General features: G+C 41.7%; 1 pseudogene; it reads left to right on the top strand.

The window, feature by feature from the left end:
* LOC132890978 (zinc finger protein 585A-like) overlaps positions 1 to 22751 on the top strand; it is a 58254-nt pseudogene extending 35503 nt beyond the window's left edge.
* The last annotated feature ends 474 nt before the right edge of the window (positions 22752 to 23225 follow it).

Below are 23225 nucleotides of genomic sequence, written 5' to 3'. Positions count from 1 at the left end.
AACAGTGTTTGGCGATCATACACCAGTAGCGAGTAGACATTTAGACTGACAAGTGACAGATACAGCACAAACACACATAACGCTGGCAGAGACAGATGGCAGGCCACGCACACTGGCGCCATCTTGAAAAGATCAGTGACAAATTCCAGTTGACCCTGAATAAACTCAACGCTGGTTATGTCAAAATATTGTAGATTGTACGAACATTTCATGTCACTTCATGATGAGGACTATGAAAAAATTTGTGTCCTGTCTTTCAACAAAAATATTGTTTGAAAAAGAAGTGTAGCATCAGGTGAAAAAGGAATGAAAAATTTATTTACAAAAAAGAAATGCACTGTTTTCTTAAAATGAGTTGTGGAAGGGATCAAGAAACCTTAGTGGATAAGATGAAGGACAGGTTTTTGCTCTTTGACAGTCTGGTTACGTTCGGGCTCATTAATTATTTTTTTGTGAACTCTCGGCCTGAAATGTCTCCTATAGCAATGTGCCAGCCTCAATGCTATGTTGATGCTGGTATGCAACACACTAGGGAATATATGGCACATTGCAATTTGAGCCAGTCCAGATCAGTCACTTATTGTTCACTTGGTACAAATAAAACTGGCTGGTACACCATCTGAACAATTGCAGCGTGTCCCTTTTTTATACACTCGCATTTCTCTCTTAACTAAATGACTGGTCTTGTCCATCTTAATTTATGTATTTATGTTGGCTTACTTCTTTAATAAATTCTATTAATATGAATTGACAGTTTCACAAAATTTCACAGAATTGAATTTTATTAAATTGGGGTATAATTTAAATTAATAAGCAAATTAAACTAAACAATATAGTCTGTACATAAATCAGTATGTAAAAACGCAAACTTTTTGGCCACTCAAACTCATTGGGCTGTTCCAGCACCTTATTGAATCTACCAGTATTCCTCAATAGAGGCTCCTTTAGCTTAGCTCTTAAATGTTGTGTTTTTTGTTTGGTCTCAGCACCTCAGAAGCTGGCTAAAGCTGCTGTTGAGGATTATTTGACATTGAAATAGTTCCTTTGAGGACTGCAGAACTGCATTATTCTGATTATGTAAGATACAGGATCTGTGAGCTTCTCTAAAAGGTCAAAGGTACAGTAACTTTATTGTCCCCAAGGGGCAATTATTTGTGCAGCCAGCAGACAGGACAAGACACACAGCAATACAACAAAAACATAAAATACCCACAATACTAAAACACAGTAATAAATAAAACTAAAAAAATACATTTAAAATAATTCAGACAAATTATTTAAAATGGAGATGGAAGATGGGATAAAAGATTTCCTGAGTCTATTTGACCTACATCTGGGCATGGAGTACCTGCGGCCTGAGGGGAGTAGCTTGAACTGGCAAGGCAAGGGGTGGCTAAATCAGCTGCAATAGATTGGGCCTTCTTTGCCTCTCTGTTTGAATAGATGTGGGAGAGAGTGGGGAAGTTGATGCCAGCAATCTTGCTACATGTCTTGACAATGCTCTCTAGTCGGTTTTTGTTTCTCATGGACAAACAACCAAGCCAGCAGATAAAACAGAAGGTTAAAACATTCTCCTAAAAGTGGGATCAATGTTAAAATTTCTCAGTTTGTGATAAAAATACATGCGCTGATGGGCTTTGGCACATACAGCCTCAGAGTGTGATTCAAAACATAACTTGCTGTCAATTATTGTGCCAAGGTACTTGTACTCTTGTACTATCTCAACAAGTTGACCATCTATGGTAGTAGATGGAAGAGGGGGGCACTTTTTCCTAAAATCAATGACTAATTCTTTGGTCTTGGAGACATTTATGTTTAAAAAGGAGCACTTACACCAATCGCTGAAATCCTTCACTACTGGTCCATGTTCAATCACACTTTCATCCAGAAGAGAGACAATAACAGAGTCATCCGCAAATTTAAAAATCTGACTTCCATCATATTGGGAACGGCATTCATTTGTATATAAAACAAAGAGGAGAGGGGAGAGGACACATCCTTGGGGGGAGCCAGTAGAGGATAAGAGATTACCAGATAGGACACCATTTACTTTAACCCTTTGGGATCTGGAGGTTAAAAAGTCAACTAGCCAGGCTATAAGCCCTGGGTTAATGTTGTGTGTCTTTAAAAGTCTGTCTGCTAAAATGTGAGGTTGAATACAATTAAAAGCTGATGAAAAATCAATAAACAGTAGACGTGCAAATTTCTTTGCACCTTCCAGGTGGTTAATAACTGTATTAAGCAGGCTACCTGTAGCGTCCTCAACCCCCCTACCTGCCCTATAGGCAAATTGTAAGGGGTCAAGTTGGGGATGAATTATATCTAAAATTTCCTGTTTAATAATTTTCTCTAAAGCTTTCATAATAAGGGATGTGAGGGCCACTAAAATCATTTAGTGATTTAGGTCCTTTAGTCTTGGGTACGGGCACAATCACTGACTCTTTCCAGAGGTGAGGAACCTGATGTGATTGGAGAGACTTATTAAAGATGAAAGCAAATATGTCAGACAGTGGCTCTGCACAGCTTTTAAGGAGATGGCCACCAATATTGTCTGGACCAGGGCTCTTCCTTTCTTTCACCCCCCTAAGGACCTTATGAACTCTGTCCTTATCAATAGTGATGGCAACAGGTTGCTCTGCACCTAGTTCCCTGTACATAGACAATTCCTGAGTAAAATCATAAATATCAAAACGGTTATAAAAGGTGTTCAAATCATCTGCAAGCTCAGAATCTGTCTTGCCATCAAAGGAGAAGACTTTTTTATGATTGGATTGCAAGCCCATCATCGACTTCACACCATCCCAAGCGGGGCGCGACTTGCCACTACTCAATAGGAATTCAACTTTATCTTTATATTTAAGTTTGGCTAATTTGAGCTCCCTCTTAACTTGCTTCTGCAAATCTTTATAGATGGTGATATCCCCCTGATTAAAGCTAATATTCCTTTGATTAATAATACTTTTAACGGATTTTGACACCCATGGTTTGTTATTTGGAAAAATGAAGATGGCCTTTTTAGGAATTATTTCATTTTCACAGAAACTTATATAAGCAGAAACAGTCTCAACAAGTTCATCCAAGTTAGAACATGATTCCTTGAATAAATCCCAGTCAGTGCATGAGTAACAGTCCAATAATTCCTGTGTGGATTCCTCAGACCAGACCAGAACCAAACGTCGCTCAGGTTTTGTTCTCCTCAGGACAGTTTTGTAAACCGGAACCAAATAAACAACATTATGGTCGGACGAACCGAGCGGAGCTCTACTAAAGGACCTGTAGGCTCTTTTAACTGTCCCATAGCAAAGGTCTAAACATTTCATATGTCTTGTAGGGCAGGTGACATATTGAGAAAAGTTACTTAGCGACTTTCCAAGCCTACAATGATTAAAGTCGCCCATTATAAAATTCGGCCCATCAGGGGCGATGCTTTGCAGCCTTTGCACCGTCTGTGCTATTACCCTAGATGCAATATCAGTGTTTGCCCTCGGATGAATGTAAACAAGTGTGACAAATATTTGTGGAAACTCTCTCGGCAAGTAGTGAGGACGGAGAGAGACAGACATAAGTTCAATGTCACGGGCGCACACAGTTTCTCTGACCGCAACTGTGTTGCACCAGTTCTTATTAACGTACAAGCACAGACCACCACCAAGTGATTTTCCTGTTGCTGCCAGGTCCCTGTCAAGTCGCAACGGTACTCCAAAACCATCGATTTCCAAGTCGGGCTGGAGATCCTGCTCCTTGAGCCACGTCTCAGTCAGTGCAATAAGGCAGGCATTCCTATAGTCCGATATGAATCTAACATTTGCTTGGAGTTCATCCACCTTATTCCAGAGGGATTGTACATTGGCGAGGATTATCGAGGGGAGAGGGATCCTCCGGTGACCCTGTCTTTTGAGCCTCTGGCGGACCCCACCGCGGCTACCTCTTCTCCTCACCCTTGTCGGCCTCGTCCCCTGGTCTCCCCTGGAAGGATCATGCCCGATGATTTCCGATGGGAAGACTCCAGCTGGGTCCACGATTCCTCCTCCTGTATCCCGGAGTAGCAGTAGAAACTCCCGATTGTAACGGAGGTGGCAATCCAAACACAACACCTGCAAAAAGTGACCAAAAAGTGTCAGAAAGAGCACAAAACCACTCAGCTTGAGGTGAGTCATTGTTTCCGAAAAAGCCGTATGACATATAAAATTTAAAACTGACAGTGAACTGTTAGTAATCACACACAATCATTAGAAAAAGCAAACAAACAAACTTAACGCGCACAACTGCTGCTGCGTGTCGCCATTGAACAGCGCCATGCCTCTAATCTGGTACGGCACATACTGACCTGTCCCACTTTACTTTGTTCTGTGCTGTTTACTTTGCTGTGCTAAACCATCTGGTGGCTGACTTGTTTTCATGGCAGGAGTTAACTTCAGAGAAGTGGTAACTGTTTGATGAACTGTGTGATTTGCGTCAAGTGAAGTGTCACTTAAGTAGATATGTTCATCCTAGAAATCACCAACAGCCCTCTGTAGTCCATGCTGGTGACCCTGAGCCTTGTGAAACTGTAGATAAAGAAATCCATTCCCAGGTCCCTTTATTCTTTGTTGCTGGTTATTTGAATTACAGATTAGTAAATCTTCATTCTTGTAGAATTTTGATTGTTTTTATTTAACCTCAGACATTCCTTTACGTTGGGATAATATTACGTTTTATAATCTAATTGTTCTAATCATGTTCACTTTTTGAAATTTTTGTTCTTTCACTTGTCCAGAAGTAAACAACTCTCTGTTGCAGTTCTTTTCCTGCACAACATGACCTTTTTCCTAATCACCCCACATTTACCTAGACAAACACATCCAGAGATGCTACTATGAAGAGTATTTGAAGCCATATGAATTGGGAGATGTTAAACACGGTCTTCAGATCCCCTCCAAAGGCTTCAGTAGTCAGCCAACGTCATCTGATACTCTCAGTTCTGACACTTCTAACAATGATGACCAAAAGGAAATTTACCATTGCTCAGGACATGGAACGAATTTTGGTCATCGGAGTGCTCAACAACATGAACAAGTTCACCCAGGAGAGGAGCCATATCATTGCTCCCAGTGTGGAAAGAATTTTACTCATCAGCGTAATCTCCAACAACACCAGCGCATTCACAGAGGGGAGAAGCCATATCACTGCTCTCAGTGTGGAAAGAGTTTTACTCATCAGAGTCATCTCCAACAACACCAGCGCGTTCACACAGGGGAGAAGCCATATCTCTGCTCACAGTGTGGAAAGAGTTTTACTTATCAGAGTCATCTCCAACAACACCAGCGCGTTCACACAGGGGAGAAGCCATATCTCTGCTCACAGTGTGGAAAGAGTTTTATTCTACAGAGTGATCTTCAGCGTCACCAGCGCATTCACACAGGAGAGAAGCCATATCACTGCTCACAGTGTGGAAAGAGTTTTACTCAAAAGAGTTATCTCCAACAACACCAGCACATTCACACAGGAGAGAAGCCGTATCACTGCTCACAGTGTGGAAAGAGTTTTACCCGACAGATTCATCTCCAACAACACCAGCACATTCACACAGGAGAGAAGCCGTATCACTGCTCACAGTGTGGAAAGAGTTTTACCCGACAGAGTCATCTCCAACAACACCAGCACATTCACACAGGAGAGAAGCTTTATCATTGCTCACAGTGTGGAAAGCCTTTTACTCGACAGGATTATCTCCAAAAACACCAGCGCATTCACACAGGAGAGAAGCTTTATCACTGCTCACAGTGTGGAAAGAGTTTTACTCAAAAGACTCATCTCCAACAACACCAGCGCATTCACACAGGAGAGAAGCTTTATCACTGCTCACAGTGTGGAAAGAGTTTTACTCAAAAGACTCATCTCCAACAACACCAGCGCATTCACACAGGAGAGAAGCTTTATCACTGCTCACAGTGTGGAAAGAGTTTTACTCAAAAGAGTAATCTCCAACAACACCAGCGCATTCACACAGGAGAGAAACCATATCACTGCTCACAGTGTGGAAAGAGTTTTACACATCAGAGTCATCTCCAACAACACCAGCGCATTCACACAGGGGAGAAGCCATATCTCTGCTCACAGTGTGGAAAGAGTTTTACACATCAGAGTCATCTCCAAACACACCAGCGCATTCACACAGGAGAGAAGCCATATCTCTGCTCACAGTGTGGAAAGAGTTTTACAAATCAGACTCCTCTCCAACAACACCAGCGCATTCACAGAGGGGAGAAGCCATATCACTGCTCACAGTGTGGAAAGAGTTTTACTCAAAAGAGTAATCTCCAACAACACCAGCACATTCACACAAGAGAGAAGCCTCATCACTCCTGACAGTGTGGAAAGCGTTTTACTCATTAGGGTTTTCTCTGCATTTACCTGTGCATTCGCACCAGAGAAAAGTAGAATCACTGCTTACAGAGAGGCAACACATTTATTCAGTTACATTTAAGACGCACGAGTGCATGAACTCTGAGACATTGCATGGTTTCAAGTTGTCAAATTATGTTTGTTTATTACTGTTTTTCCTGGAATTAGTCTATATTTTGAAAGGTATATTTCATTTTATATTTATCTTGACTTTTTGTGGAAGGCAGTATATGTAAACTTATCGCAGTGTTTAAAATTAGACCATTGATTGCATTTTTTTTTTTTTTTTGCTTGAACTTCAGTAGTCATCACAAGCCTTCACCACACAAGTCAGCCATTAACTGCACTACTAATATCAGTGTAATCCAGCAGCATTACACTAGAACAGAACCAGTGAGCAACCAGAAAGTTTACTCGCCAGTAAACTTGAGTCACATGTAATTAGAAACAAAACCAACCTTTTAGTTCTTCAAGTCTTTTTGCCCATCGTCTACTAATATATTTTCTATTGTATTTTTCCATGGTTATTATACAAGATTTAATCAGTAACATCAAATCAATTGACTGTGATTTCAGTAAGAGTCTTTGTTCACTCGTAATGCGTAAGTGTTTGTATTTTGCTAACTCGTAATGTACACGTATCTGTTCCTTAGGTCATGATTTTGTCAATGCTCCTGTTTTACATTATGTAAGCCTTGGGTAATATCAATCTTGTCTAGAGTGTGTCCTTTTCATGTACACATCAGCATAAGAACAGTACGTAGTGTCTTGCAAAAGTATTCATCCCCGTCGGTGTTTGTCCTGATTTGTCACATTAAAAGCTGGAATTAAAATGCGTTTTGGGGGGTTCCCACCACTTGATTTACACAACATGCCTACCACGTTAAATGTGCAATTTTTTTTATTGTGACACAAACGATAATTAAGATCAAAAAACAAATCTGGAATGTGCATAGGTATTCACCCCCTTTCGTATGAAAGCTTTACATAAGAGCTGGTCCAACCAATGAACTTCATAAGTCACAAAATTAGTGGCGACTCGCTCATTCACAACAACAAACATAGTAGCAATTTTGTCAACATTTATTTTCACATTTCTTAGGAGAATAGCATGAATTTTACAGCATGGATAGTGATGACAGTCTTCACAGCGAAAGCGAGTTTTACTACCCTGAGGAAGAAGAAATAAAAGAAAACATTTCAGGAGAAAGCTAAAAACCTGTAACTGCTGCCAACACTGAGCAAAAACATGCCTGAATCCTGAATGACTAACTCAATTTTGTATAAATAGGGGACTACATAGCAAAATGTAGGGGTTTTTTTCCTGCCATGGAAGTGCACTTGTATACCGAGGAGGAAGCAATTTGCATTACAGCCGTGAATGAGGATTCGAAATGGCGGCTCGGCTCGGTTTTCCCTTTCGGGCGCTCTCATTTTCTGTTAGAATTTGGTCAAGAAAAAAATAAATATATTATTTACCAGCTTAGGGCGGCACGGTGGTGTAGTGGTTAGCGCTGTCGCCTCACAGCAAGAAGGTCCTGGGTTTGAGCCCCGGGGCCGGCGAGGGCCTTTCTGTGTGGAGTTTGCATGTTCTCCCCGTGTCCGCGTGGGTTTCCTCCGGGTGCTCCGGTTTCCCCCACAGTCCAAAGACATGCAGGTTAGGTTGACTGGTGACTCTAAATTGACCGTAGGTGTGAATGGTTGTCTGTGTCTATGTGTCAGCCCTGTGATGACCTGGCGACTTGTCCAGGGTGTACCCCGGCTTAAGCCTGTAGTCAGCTGGGATAGGCTCCAGCTTGCCTGCGACCCTGTAGAAGGATAAAGCGGCTAGAGATAATGAGATGAGATTTACCAGCTTAAGGTCGGTCCGTATGGTGAAATACCGTGACCTCGGCCTTGAATACTGACCTCCGCCCAGAGGGCCTCGCTGAGTACTTTCAAGACCTCAGTCACGGTATTTCACGATACGGACCTCTCAGCTGGTAAATAACATAATAGTGGTAATAGTATGATCAGGCCTGGGCTACGTTCCAAACTGTCAGATCGATAAAGTGAAAGGAAAGCCCAGCCAGTCACCCATGACCCAAGTGAAAAAGACCGGTTTGGATGAAAGTTTTATCTTATGATGATTTTTTTTTTCATGAGCTCGATAAAAATTTGCTAAAATTCGGGTGAGCCTTTCCTCCATATTCTGAGGTTATCAGGTTGGCTCTCACGAGATTTGTCCGGGAGCTTATTTTAGTTAGTATTTACTATGCCCCTCCAGACCAGATGGTGGCGGTAAAGCGCCTAAGAACTGCTGCTCCAACTGCCAGAAAACATTGGAGAAGAAAAACCGTTGCATGTTTCTTGCTGGAACATCTTAAGATAACAGCGCCAGTCATCATTACGTTAAATATTTCGAATAAAATGTCTTGTGTAGGTTATATCTAATGCAATTAAAAATACAAATGCATTGTTTTGCCTTTGTTTGAATGTCCGTTGCGCTTTAAACCCTGAGGTAAGCGAAAATAAAGCTGTGAGGCCGAATCCCAAATGGGTGTCGATTGTTCAAGTGCACTACATTCTGTATGATGGAATGCTGTGTGCTCCCTATGTAGTGCACTCTTTATCCAGTAAGGAGAGATTTGGAGTTCGGCCTTTGTGATGTGTTTTAGTGAGCATAACCTGCTTATTTTTGTGTTTAAAGTATTGAAATAATTTTAACTTGTTCAAAGTCACTTTTTACGAGCAGTTTTCACTAATCAAATCAAGATAAAAAACCAATTCGTATAAATTTACTTCACCTAGGTTTTTTTTGTAGTTTTATGTTTTTGTTTAACCTTTTAACAATCAACCTCAACATGAATTAAGCTTCATGAGCAGCTTTACATAATCCTCTAGTTTTTATTTTTATGGAAATATCAAAGGTGTTAATGATATTATCTTTGTTTAGAGCTGTTATAATGAGTTCAGCAGGAGACAGACAGTGCTCCTCCAGGACCTCTCAGGCTCCTGATCCCTCACAGGTAAAGCTCAAGAATGAGGTTAAAGTGCATATCACGGGTAAATTCAGGAGCAAGATCAATGTAATTCTCCTATTTTATATTTAACTTTGGTTAAATATCTGTAACATTCTGCATTCTCTGCAATTTTTTTTACCTTGCGCAATACCAGAAAAATTCAGTTGAAATCAAGCCACTTGAGGCGAATTGGTCCGCCTCTGAAAAAACTTGGCATTTGGATTTCCCGGCAAACTTTGCTTTTCGTGACGTCACGTGCGGGACGCCTCCTTCTGAATCCTACGTCAGCACTGCTTTGTTTATGAGAAAACGACCTGGTGGTTTTCTGCAAATTTCTTCAACGTTTTCGCGTAATTATTAAAATGGTTAACAGATGTATCATAGGAGAGTGTACCCGTAGCAACACCAATCTTGATGGGATTAGTACTCATCGTTTTCCAAAAGACCGGACAATGAGAGAGAAATGGGAGCGCTTTGTGCGAGGCACCCGGAAAAACTGGCAACATGCAGCAGACCACAGCATCATATGCGGGGCTCGCTTCATAAAGCCTGACGACTTCGAGAACTATTTGCAGTGGGAAATGGGCTTCAAGAAGCAACTTGATCTGAAAAAAGACGCAGTTCCGTCTGTTAGAATGCCCAAAGCAAGACCATCTCCATTTGTGTCAGCGTCACCAAAGGAGCCAGCCGTGTTCATCTCCCCTGACAGAAGGCGAAGTGCCGCATCCACTGAGGCCCTTGAAGCCGAGGACCAAGCAGAGCCGAGAAAAAGACCAAGAAAATCGGCAGTTCACAAGTTGACTGTTGCCAGGGTAAGAAATAAGAGAGACTATACTCTAATGCCGCTTTTCCACTACAAACGCGGCTGAGCCTTGCCGTGCTGAGTCGAGCTGAGCGGGGCTATTGAAGTTGCATTTCGACTACAACCGCGCTGAACCGTGCTGGCTGGAAGTGGGTGGACACATTGGGTGGAGTTAGCGAAAGTGGGTGGACGTCACGTGATGTCGTTAAGCAGTGCAAACAGTGACATCAGTGACAGTGGCGGAACAAGTCAGAGCCGGGCCGGGGGCGGGGCAAATGACCGGGCCCTTTATTAAAGCTTATCATAACATCATTTTAGGTTACAAAATGTCCGCAACTGCGGTGTTTACCAATTTCAACACTACCGGGTGCAACTATGTTATTTAGTAGTACATCAAGTCCTTCAAACGAACATGTAACTCAGAAACAAAAAACATTAGGATACTGTACATGGCTCATAATAAAACATCAATAGCCTATACTGCGCACATTATTTGAAGGGCATACGAATGAGCGCTCAGAGGTTGCAACGGTGACAGGAAGAGTCAGAAATAAAAGGAGGGCGGTGCAAACCTCACTGAATGCACTGTGTTTACCAATTTCAACACTCCGGGGTGCAACTATGTTATTTTGTACATTAAGTCCTTCAAACGAACATGTTAACTCAAACAAAAAAACATTCGGCGACATACTGTACATGGCTCATAATAAAACATCAATAGCCTACTGCGCGCATTATTTGAAGGGCATACGATGAGCCTTGCGCTCCGCGAACTCGTCCACGATGCTCTGTATGTCACTGATTCAGTGATCTTTTAAGCGGTAGTCTCACGACCCGGAGAGTAAACAATAAACATGGAGGACATGGAGTCGTTAGTGTTGCTGGTCTTGGTGCTGTGGCTTGTTGTCACCGACAACGCCAACAGATACTGGCAAGAGCGTATAGATGAGGCGAGGCGCATAAGGCTTCAGAAATTCTCGTAATTCATAATTATTATTCTTCCGGGTTTGCGGTGTTTACAGATCCCAGCGTGCTCGCGGGGCGTGTGTGGGCATGTGAGGACACTCCTCCTCACCAATCAGTGCACAGGGGAGTGTCTGCTCACGCCCCCAGCCTCACTCGGCACGGTTTGGCTCGCTTCAGCCCCACTCCAAAACGGTGCGAGTTTTAGGGGCTAAGCAGGGCTGAAGCGAGCTGAGTCGTGCTGGTTTTTGGTAGTCGAAACGCGAGCCGTGTCGGGCTGAAGTGAGCTGAAAAAGGGTAGTGGAAAAGGGCCAAAAATTAGGTGTTCCTGTGTTTGTCTCTCAGCCTGCTGGCGGATCCTCATGTGACGTCACGAATCTGGATCAATATGGCTCCAGACTCCCTTGGGATTTTTCCAGACGCGTTTTGTTATTTTATTTTTTCCTGCTGTAGACAGATGGCCTTGTGCAAAATTACCCTATAACCAGAGTCATAATCATGGCTAGAAACAAATGTGTCGATGATGATGATACTTCGCAAAGTCTCTGTGAATACACCATCCTTATATGCGCATGCTGATTTGAACTCAAATCAGTATCACGTGTTTCCCATAATGACTGGGTCCCATGATCGCGCACAACGCACTCCGTGAGAGTGCATAGCCGCACAAGCTGCACCGGACTCAAGTGCGTGAAGCTGTGACAGTCAAGTGTTCGCCTGCTGTGTGACCACAACTTTTAGCTCACCTGTACCTTGTCAAGCATCGCCACCAAAAAGCCTAATTTTAATCAGTAACCCATTGCAAAGCATTGTGAGCTGTAGTGTGACCGTAGCTTAAAGGAATACGCCACCCCCAAGTGAAATTGAGCCAGTCCCTAGAGTTGGATGAGTGAGCCAAAGCGTTTTGTAGCCGACCCAGCCATTGTCTTGATCTGGAAACGTCCCGGTTAGCTTAGCTTAGTGTAGTCGCTGTAATCCGGCATGTCCAGATAGCATTGTCGTTGCAAAAGTGAATCAAATAAGATTTTTTATAACTATTTCTCATGACCTGTACATTCACATCGAGTACACATATTAATGCAAATTAACACAAAGGGATTTACTAGACCAATTTATATCTGGAACTATTTTCGGCCACAGCACAGGCAAAGCACCGCTGCAGGCGCAAAGACACCACGCAGCACCACAACTTCCGTCAGTACACCAGTGTTACCAGGGAAACCAGGGTTTTCAGGTGCTGCGTGGTGTCTTTGCGCCTGCAGCGGTGCTTTGCCTGTGCTGTGGCCGAAAATAGTTCCAGATATAAATTGGCCTAGTAAATCCCTTCGTGTTAATTTGCATTGATATGTGTACTCGATGTGAATGTACAGGTCATGAGAAATAATTATAAAAAATCTTGAGTTATTTGATTCACTTTTGCAACGACAATACTATCTGGACACGCCAGATTACAGCGACTAAGCTAAGCTAACCGGGATGTTTCCAGATCAGGACAATGGCTGGGTCGGCTACAAAACGCTTTGGCTCACTCCTCCAACTCTAGGGACTGCAGGGACTGACTCAATTTCACTTGGGGGTGGCGTATTCCTTTAATGAAAAAGGAAATCTGAAGTCTTTTCTGAATAAGTGTTATTCTTGTTTGATCTTTAGCTGTATGAAGATGTGAAAATCGAGATTTCAGATGGAGGCACATCTGAAGTGTCAGGAATCTGTGTGAAGAAAGAAGAGACACTGGAGTTGAACATCTACAACCATGGAAACAACTTTGAGAACCCACCTGAAGTTCTCTCAATTAAAGAGGAAGATCCTGACAATAAAGACTACCTCTGTACGAGATCAGGAGCTCAGTAACACTCTCACTGATTATTCTACCTGACACAGTATCTAGTGCACTGAAAGTACAATAGTGGGTTATTTTGAGATGGAACCTCTGTTTCAGATAATTTAATCACCAAATCACGACTAAATTAACTTGCGTGTTTTTTATATTTATAGAGAGTTTAATATCGTACCTAGGAGTGAGGATAACTAAATATTTTTTCTTTAAATAGATACATTTTAAATAGCTGCCCCAACATTCCCTTCAGAATAACACTTGTTTCAAGCTCCATTGATGCGATTCTTTACATGTTCACTCCTCTCAAAGAGGACTGACTCTGGAATGACATGCTCAACAAGCATTTATGGGTGTGATGTTCAGGTGCCCAAATATGTGTATACAGGTTTAGGGGAATACTGGTGGTGCATTTTCATAGCCTCATAGCTCTAGGGTTGTGGATTTGATCCTGAGCTCAGGTTATTGTCTCTGTTGAGATTTGCATGTTCTCCCCATGTCTGTGCAGATTTTCTCTGGGTCCACTGGTTTCCTTCAGATATGGGCAAATAGGCTATGCTTGAATTGCCACTAGGTGTGAATGAGTTTGTTCATGTGTGGGTGCATGATGCCCGGCAGTGGACTGGCATGAGTGTATTCTGGTTTACTGGAAAAATGTGTAGCTCTAGAAATGGCAGACGTGTCAGCATGCTCAAATACGGAAATGAGTGGTGTGGTGAATTGGTGTTTTTTTTTTTTTTCCTCTCTCCCCAAATTCTTATTATTTTTGTTTGTACCTGCCTGCGATTTCCAAACATAGTAGTTGGCCACTTGGTTCTCTTTCCCAAAATACAGAACAAACAAGTAGCCTAATTTAATTCAACTGTGACCATGACCAAGCATTTACTAAGGATGCTGTAAAAACAGTGTCTTGCAAAAGTATTCATCCCCCTTGGTGTTTTTACTGTTTTGTTGTGTTCCAAGCTGGAATTAAAATGTACTTATGGGGTTTTGGCACCATTTGATTTACACAATATGCCTACCACTTTAAAGGTGCAAATTATTTTATTTATTTGTTTGCGTGTATAAAATTTGTGACACAAACAATTACAATGAAAAAAAAAAAGAAATCTTGACTGTGTATCGGTATTCAACCCCAAAGTCAATACTTTGTAGAGCCATATTTTGCTGCAATTACAGCAGCAAGTTTCTTGGGGTATGTCTCTAGTAGCTTAACACATCTAGCCACTGGTATTTTTGCCCATTCCTCAGGGCAAAACTGCTCCAGCTCCTTCAAGTGAGATGGGTTGCGTTGGTGTACAGCAGTCTTCAAGTTATGCCACATATTCTCAATTGGATTGAGGTCTGGGCTTTGATTAGACCATTCCAAAACATTTAAATGTTTCCCTTGAAACCACTCCAGTGTAGCTTTAGCAGCATGTTTAGGGTCATTGTCCTGTTGGAATTTGAACCTTGTCCTAGTCTCAATCCTCTGGCTGACTCAAAGGTTTTTTTCCAGGATTGCCCTGTATTTAGTGCCATCCATTTTTCCTTCAATCCTGACCAGCTTTTCTGTCGCTGCAGATGAAAAACATCCCCACAGTATGATTCTCAGGGTGATGGGAAGTGTTGGGTTTGCGCCACACATGGTGTTTCCCATGATAGCCAAAAAAGTTCAATTTTAGTGCCATCTGACAAGAGAATCTTCTTCCATGTGTTTAGGGAGTCTGCCACATGCTGTTGGGCAAACTCCAAACGTGTTTTCTTATTTTTGTCTTAATGCAATGGCTTTTTTTTTCTGGCCACACTTCCATAATGCCACTCTTCCATAATGCCCCACTCTGTGGAGTGTACGGTTTAAAGTGGTCCTATGGACAGATACTCCCATCTCCGCTGTGGATCTTTGCAGCTCCTTCAGTGTTGTCTTTAGCGTCTTTGTTGCTTCTCTGATTAATGCCCTCCTTGCCTGGTCTGTGAGTTTTGGTGGGCGGCCTTCTCTTGTCAGGTGCCATATTCTTCTCTCATGCCATATTTTTTCCATTTTGCTATCATGGATTTAATTGTGCTCTGTGGGATAGTCAAAGTTTGGGATATATATGTTATTTACCAGCTAGGAGGTCCGTATCGTGAAATACCGTGACCGAGGTCTTGAAAGTACTCAGCGAGGCTCTCTGGGCCGAGGTCACGGTATTTCACCATAGGGACCGACCTTAAGCTGGTAAATAATATATATATTTTTTCTTTTCCAAATTCTAACAGAAAACGAGAGCGCCCGAAAGGGAAAACCGAGCCGAGGGGAGCCACCATTTTGAATCCTCATTCACGGCTGTAATGTAAATTGCTTCCTCCTCGGTATACAAGTGCACTTCCATGGCAGGAAAAAAAACTACATTTTGCCGCCTATGTAGTCCCCTATTTAAACAAAATTGAGTCATTCAGGATTCAGCCATGTTTTTGCTTGCGTTAGCAAGTTCGAGGTTTTTAGCTTTCTCCTGAAATGTTTTCTTTTATTTTGTCTTCCTCAGGGTAGTAAAACTCGCTTTTGCTGTGAAGACTGTCATTATCCATGTCCATGATGTAAAATTAATGCTATTTTCCTGAGAAGTTGTGGCAAAAATTTATAAGATTTTTGATAATCTTATAAATAAATCTTATTTAAAAAAAAATATAAATGTTGACAAATTCTACTATGTTTGTTGTTGTGAACAAGCAAATCGCCAGAGGTCCGTACCATAGGATACAGACCTGCTCGCCAGCCAATCAGAGCGCAGGATTTGATGGAAACCGCACCGCAAAAAAAAGTATTTATTTATTTAATAACTCAACCCTGATCTATACTTCTCCACAGCTTTGTTTCTGACCTGTTTGGAGGCTCCTTGGTTTTCATATTGCTTGCTTAGTAGTGTTGCTGAGTCAGGGTTCTTCCAGAACAAGTTGATTTATACAGACATCATATGACAGATCATGTGACACTTTGATTGCACACAGGTGGATCTTAATCAACCAATTATGTGACTTATGAAGTTAATTGTTGGACCAGCTCTTATTTAGGGGTTTCATATGAAAGGGGGTGAATACTTATGCACACTTTTTAGATTTCTGTTTTTTAACCTTAATTTGTCACAATTTAAAAAATAAAATAAAATTTGCGCATTTAACAGGGTAGGCATGTTGTGTAAATCAAATGGTGATACCCCCCCCCCAATCCATTTTAATGTGACAGAACAGGAGAAACACCAAGGGGGATGAATACTTTTGCAAGACACTGTATATTACGCAGCAACACATTTTCATGTTTAATGAACATGGTTTTATTCTTTGTGGAATGAAATGATCGCCTTAAAATATTTTGACTGGCTGTGATTGGAGACCATTTAAAGTCTTGGCGAATTTGAAATCAACAGCAGAACTTATGGCCATGTTTAATCATGAAAGTAAGAGCATTTCTTCATGGCTGTGTGGCCAGAAGAAAAGCTTTGTTAGTGAAGCGAATGGAAAAAAAGGCTTCAGTTTGCGAGGGAGCATAAATATGGAGCAATCGAAAAAGGTCATGTGGTTTGATGAGTCCAGGTGGGTGCAGCAAGGTAAGAAGGGGAAGTGCATGAAGCAATGCAACCATCATGCATAGTGGCCAATGTACAGTGTTATGATTTGAGTTTGCTTCAGTTGATCACGTCTAGGCTCAGTAACATTATGTGCCAATAAATTGAAATTAGTTGATTACTTGAATGTACTGATTGTGTGCTGTAATCAAAGCCAAAGGTTGTCCAATGAAATATTTATTTATTTATTTATTTGGCCAGGCAGTGTATGTGTCAATGGAGGAACCCTGACAGTCACTGTTTGTCCAGATCAGGCACTGGCAACATGTATAGTCTGGACCAACTGGACCAACATGTATAGTCTGACCATAGTGCTCATGAAGTCAGGAACCCCCAAGATCCCCTCCAAGAAGAAAAGAAGCTTTTGTCACGTGTACACTGAGACACAGTAAAATTCCTCCTCTGCCTCCTCTTTAACCCACCTGAAGCAGTGAACACATGCATGTGCACACAAGTGTGCAATGAGCATACGCATACTCAGAACAGTGGGCAGCTATGCTACAGTGCCCAGGGAGCAGTTGCTCAAGGGCAATTCAGCCATGATTTGGAGGGGAAAGTGCTGTTTATTCAGGTATGATGGGTCATAAAAAACCAAAAGTTCACTTGGGTGTTGTAGGTCGAGACCATCCAGTGTGCTTTAGGTCATTACTCACAAGGTAAACTATTACTGATGATGGAAAAAGAACATCATCCCATTGACAAATTCCACTTGACACTGAATAAACTCAAAGCTGGTTCTTCTGAAATACTGTAGATTGTACAAGCATTTCACGTCAGTTCCTGGTGAGGACCATGAAGAAAATTGTGTCCTGTCTTTAAACAAAAATATTGTTGGAAAAGAAGTGTAGCATCAGGTGAAAAAGGAAGGAAAAATTATTTATAAAAAAGAACTGACTGTTTTCTCAAAATGACTTGTGGATGGGATCAAGAAACATTTGTGGAGAAGATGAAGGACAGGTTTTTGCTCTTTGACAGTCTGGTTACGTTTGGGCTTATTAATCATTTTTGTGAACTCTCAGCCTAAAATGTCTCCTATACCAATGTGCCAGCCCCAATGCTGCGTCAATGCTCGTATGCAACACACTAGGGAATATATGGCACGTTGCAGCTTGAGACAGTCCAGATCAGTCACTTATCTGTCACTTGCTACAAATGGAACTGGCTGGCACACCATCAGAACAATTGCAGCGTGTCCCTTTTTTAATGGACTTGCATTTCTCTTTTAACTAAATGACTGGTCCTAGACATCTTAATTTATGTATTTATGTTGGCTTACTTTTTTATTAAATCTATTATTATGAATTGACAGTTTTGCAAAATTTCACAGTATTAAATTTTTTTTAAAATTGGTGTATAATTTAAATGAATAAGCCAATTAAACTGGCACGGTGGTGTAGTGGTTAGCGCTGTCGCCTCACAGCAAGAAGGTCCTGGGTTCGAGCCCCGGGGCCGGCGAGGGCCTTTCTGTGCGGAGTTTGCATGTTCTCCCCTTGTCCGCGTGGGTTTCCTCCGGGTGCTCCGGTTTCCCCCACAGTCCAAAGACATGCAGGTTAGGTTAACTGGTGACTCTAAATTGACCGTAGGTGTGAATGTGAGTGTGAATGGTTGTCTGTGTCTATGTGTCAGCCCTGTGATGACCTGGCGACTTGTCCAGGGTGTACCCCGCCTTTCGCCCGTAGTCAGCTGGGATAGGCTCCAGCTTGCCTGCGACCCTGTAGAAGGATAAAGCGGCTAGAGATAATGAGATGAGATGAGATGAGCCAATTAAACTTGACAGTATAATCTGTACATAAATCAGTATGTAAGAATATAAACATTTTGGCCACTCAGATCCATTGGGCTATGGCTTGTGCTGCTCTGAGCTGCTTTTCCAGCACCTTATTGAATCTACCAATATTCCAAGATAGAGGCTCCTGTATCTTAACTCTCAGACTTTCAGAATTGTTTGTTTTGTCTCAGCACCTCAGAAGCTGGCTAAAGCTGCTGTTGGGGATGATTTGGCATTGAAGTAGCTCCTTTGAGGACTGCAGAACTTGTATTATTCTGATGATGTAAGATACAGGATCTGTGAGCTTCTCTAATCTGGTATGGCACCTACTGACCTGTCCCACTTTACTTCGTTCTGTGCCGATTACTTTGCTGTGCTAATCCATCTGGTGGCTGACTTGTTTTCATGGCAGGAGATAACTTCAGAGAAGTGGTAACTGTTTGACGAACTGTCTGATTTGTGTCAAGTGAAGTGTCACTTAAGTAGATATGTTCATCACAGAAATCACCAACAGCCCTCTGTAGTCCATGCTGGTGACCCTGATCCATGTGAATTTGTAGACAAGCAGATCCATTCCCAGATCCACTTATTCTCTACTGCTGGTTATTTGAATTACAGATTCGTAAATCTTCATTCATTGAGAATCCCAAATGATTTTACTTAACCTCAAACATTCCTTGACACTGGGGTAGTGGTGTTGCATTTTATAATCTAGTTACATTTCATGTTCACTTTGATATTTTTCTTTCACTTGTTCAGAAGTCAACAACTCTGTGTTGCAATTCTTTTCCTGCACAACATGACCTCTTTTCTCTGCATCCCAATTTTACCTAGATACAAACATCCAGAGATGCCAGGATGAAGAGTATTTGGAACCATGCAAATCGGGAGATAATAAACATGATCTTCACCTACCCTCCAAAAGCTCCAGTAAAAAGCCAACATTATCTGATACTCTCACTTCTGACAATTCTAACAATGATGACCAAAAGGAAATTCACCATTGCTCAGAACATGGAACAAATTTTGGTCATGAGAGTGCTCTCCAAAAACATGAACAAGTTCACATAAGAGAAAAGCCATATCACTGCTCACAGTGTGGAAAGAGTTTTACTCAAAAGAGTGCCCGCCAAAAACACCAGCGCATTCACACAGGAGAGAAGCCATATCACTGTTCACAGTGTGGAAAGAGTTTTAAACAAAAGAGTCATCTGCAAGAACACCAGCGCATTCACACAGGGGAAAAACCATATCATTGCTCACAGTGTGGAATGAGTTTTACTCATCAGAGTGCTCTCCTACGACACCAGCGCATTCACACAGGAGCGAAGCCGTATCAGTGCTCACAGTGTGGAAAGAGTTTTATTCATCAGCGTAATCTACAACTACACCAGCGCATTCACACAGGAGAGAAGCCGTATCATTGCTCACTGTGTGGAAAGCTTTTCACTCAAAAGAGTCATCTCCAAGAACACCAGCGCATTCACACAGGGGAGAAGCCGTATCAGTGCTCACAGTGTGGGAAGAGTTTCACTCAAACGGGTCATCTCCAACAACACAAACGGATTCACACAGGAGAGAAGTCATATCATTGCTGACAGTGTGGAAAGCTTTTCACTCATCAGAGTGCTCTCCTACGACACCAGCGCATTCACATTGGAGCAAAGCCATATCAGTGCTCACGGTGTGGAAAGAGTTTTATTCATCAGGGTTATCTACAACTGCACCAGTACATTCACAAAGGAGAGAAGCCTTATCGCTGCTCAGTGTGGAAAGAGTTTTACTCAAAAGAGTGCTCTTCAGTCACACCAGCGGATTCACACAGGAGCGAAGCCTTATCCTTGCTCACAGTGTGGAAAGTGTTTTATTCATCAGAGTCATCTCCAACAACACCAGTGAATTCGCACAGGGTAGAAGCCTCATCACACCTGACAGTATGGACAGTGTTTTACTCATGAGGGTAATCTACACGTTTACCTGTGCATTTACACCGGAGAAAAGCAGAATCACTGCTCACAGTGTGGAAACATATTTATTCATTCATTTACGACACCAAAGTGCATGAACCCAGTGATATTGCATGATGTCTAGTTGTCAAATTATATTTGTTTATTACTGTTTTTCCTGGAATTAATCTATATTTTGAAAGATATATTTCATTTTTTATATGTATCTTGACTTTTTGTGGAAGGCAGTATATGTAAACTTAGAGTAATGTTCAAAATTAGATTATGGATTTTTTTTTTTTGGTTGAACTTGAGTAATCATGATACAAACCATCACTACACAAGTCAGGCATTAACTGCAATACTAATATCAGTGTAATCCAGCAGCATTACACTCGAACACAACCAGTATACTACTGGAAAGTTTACTTGCCAGTAAACTCGAGTCACATGTAAATAGAGTGGAAACAAAGGCAGCCTTTTAGTTCATTGAGTCTTTTTGCCCATCATCTGCTAATATATTATTTTCTATGGTATTTTTCCATGGTTATTTTACAAGATTTAGTTAGTAACATCAAAATAGTTGACTGTGATTTCAGTAAGGGTGTTTGTTCACTCAATGCGTGTTTGTACTGTCCTCACAATGTACACATGTCTGTTCCTTAGATCATGATGATTTTGTCCATGCTCCTGGTTTGCGTTATCTAAGCCTCGGGTAATATCAATCTCGTCTAGAGTGTGTCCTTTGCATGTACACATCAACATAAGATCAGTACATACAGCGTCTTGCAAAAGTATTCATTGCCCTTGGTGTTTGTCCTGTTTTGTCACATTACAAGCTGGAATTAAAATGGATTTTTAGGGGGCTAGCAACATTTGAGTTACACAACATGCCTACCACATTAAATGTGCAAATTCTCTCTTTTTTATTATTGTAACACAATAATTAAGATGAAAAAAACCCCCAGAAATCTGGACTGGGCAGTATTCACACCTTTCGTACGAAACCCCTAAATAAGAGCTGGTCCAATCAATTAACTTCATAAAATCACATAATTAGTTGAGTAAGATCCACCTGTGTGCAAAGTGTCACATGACCTCTGTATAAATCAACTTGTTCTGGAAGGACCCCAACTCTGTAACACTACTAAGCAAGCAACATGAAAACCACGGAGTACTCCATACAGGTCAGAGACAAAGTTGTGGAGAAGTATAGATCAAGGTTAAGTTGTTAAAAAAATTCCCAAACTTTGAATATCCCACGGAGCACAATTAAATCCATGATAGCAAAATGGAAAGAATATGGCACCACTACAGACCTGATAAGAGAAGGCCACCCAACAAAACTCACAAACCGGGCAAAGAGGGCATTAATCAGAGATGCAACAAAGACACCAAATATAACACTGAAGGAGCTGCAAAGATCCACAGCGGAGATAGGAGTATCTGTCCATAGGACCACTTTAAGCTGTACACTCCACAGAGCGGGACTTTATGGAAGAGTGGCCAGAAAAGTCATTACTTTAAGAAAACGCGTTTGGAGTTTACCCGACGGTATTTGACGGACTCCCCAAACACATGGAAGAAGATTCTTTGGTCAGATGAGACTAAAATTGAACTTTTTGGCCATCATGGGAAACGCCATATTTGGCACAAACCCAACACTTCCCATCACCTGAGAACACTGCTCCTCCAGTGAAGCATGGTGGTGGCAGCATCATGCTGTGGGGATCTTTTTCATCTGGAGGGACAGTAATGCTGGTCAGGATTGAAGGAAAGATGTATGGCACTAAATACAGGGCAATTCTGGAGGAAAACCTGTTTGAGTCGACCAGAGGTTTGAGACTGAGATGAAGATTCAAATTCCAGCATGACTGACCCTAAGCATACTGCTGAAGCTACACTGGTTTAAAGGGATACATTCAAATATCTTGGAATGGCTTAATCAAAGCCCAAAACTCAATCTAATTGAGACTATCTGGCATAACATGAAGATTGCCGTACACCGATGCAACCCATCTAACTTGAAGGAGATGGAGCAGTTTTGCCTTGAGGAATGGGCAAAAATACCAGTGGCTAGATGTGCTAAGCTAATAGAGACATACCCCAAGAGACTTGCAGCTGTAATTGCAGCAAAAGCTGGCTCTACAAAGTGTTTACTTTGGGGGGTGAATACCTTTTGCACATGCCAGGTTTCTGTTTTTTCATCTTAATTATTGTTTGTGTCGCAATTTAAAAAAAAAACACTTTGTACCTTTTAAAGTGGTAGGCATGTTGTGTAAATTAAATTGTGTTAACCCTCCAAAAATGCATTTTAATTCCAGCTTGTAATGCGGTAAAACAGGACAAACACCAACAGGGATGAATATTTTTGCAAGTCACCGTAAACTGGCTGTGTCCAACTTTTGTTTAGCCCAAGACAGTTGCCCAGCTTGTCTTTGTGTGCACAATAAACCATCTCTTTTGTTCTACTCTGGTTCTTGGTTTCCTAATTCTTCAGTCATCTTACGTTTGATGAAGTTGCAATATTTTAATGATCATCCAGAAAGATTTCCGCCAGTCTGAAATGGTTAGTTATAACATCCACAATATTTTTTAATGTCCCCGTTGTGCCACCAAAACAGGCCTAACCCCGTGAGGCATGGACTCCACAAGACCTCTGAAGGTGTGCTGTGGTATCTGGTACCAAAATGTTCGCAGCAAATCCTGTAAGTTGTGAGGTGGGACCTCCATGGATCGGACTTGTTTATCCACCACATCCCACAGAAACTCGATTGGATTGAAATATGGGGAATTTGGAGGCCAGCTCAACACCTTGCATTCTTATGCATGTTCTTCTTACCATTCCTGAACAGTTTATACAGTGTGGCTGGGCACATTATTCCTGCTGAAAGAAGCTACTGCCATTAGGGAATACCATTGCCATAAAGGGGTGTACTTGGTCT

This window comes from Neoarius graeffei, chromosome 8, assembly GCF_027579695.1.
Source record: "Neoarius graeffei isolate fNeoGra1 chromosome 8, fNeoGra1.pri, whole genome shotgun sequence".
Taxonomy (NCBI): Eukaryota; Metazoa; Chordata; class Actinopteri; order Siluriformes; family Ariidae; genus Neoarius; species Neoarius graeffei.
The sequence above is the reverse complement of the archived record's forward strand: the minus strand, read 5'-3'. Positions and strand labels throughout refer to the sequence as shown.